Here is a 379-nt window from a genome sequence, read left to right on the forward strand (position 1 = left end):
TAAGCATACGTTAGAGACCGTCATATGATCTGAATTCTTGATGTTGATAGGAAACGTTTGCCCGTTCAAGATGCATATATCACAAGTCGAGGGCGTCACACACGTGTTTCTTAATATTCAAAGGATGCCTGTGCGTTCGTTCATTAGTCCACATAACAAATACGAAGGCCATGCGGTAAATGAGGCGTACATGTATGCAAATTACTTCTTATGTCGGGGGGGGGGGGGATCATACGTGCATGTGGAGGTATCTTCCTGTTTTTATTTATTTACCGCACGTCAGGTTCTATTCTTTGTACAAAGACGCATCGCAAGGAACCCGTACTTTTGAACACGACTAGAAAGTGGAATTTCAAGGGAACATAAACCACGTGTTGCC

The sequence above is a fragment of the Penaeus monodon genome, chromosome 25 (genome assembly GCF_015228065.2).
Source record: "Penaeus monodon isolate SGIC_2016 chromosome 25, NSTDA_Pmon_1, whole genome shotgun sequence".
Taxonomy (NCBI): Eukaryota; Metazoa; Arthropoda; class Malacostraca; order Decapoda; family Penaeidae; genus Penaeus; species Penaeus monodon.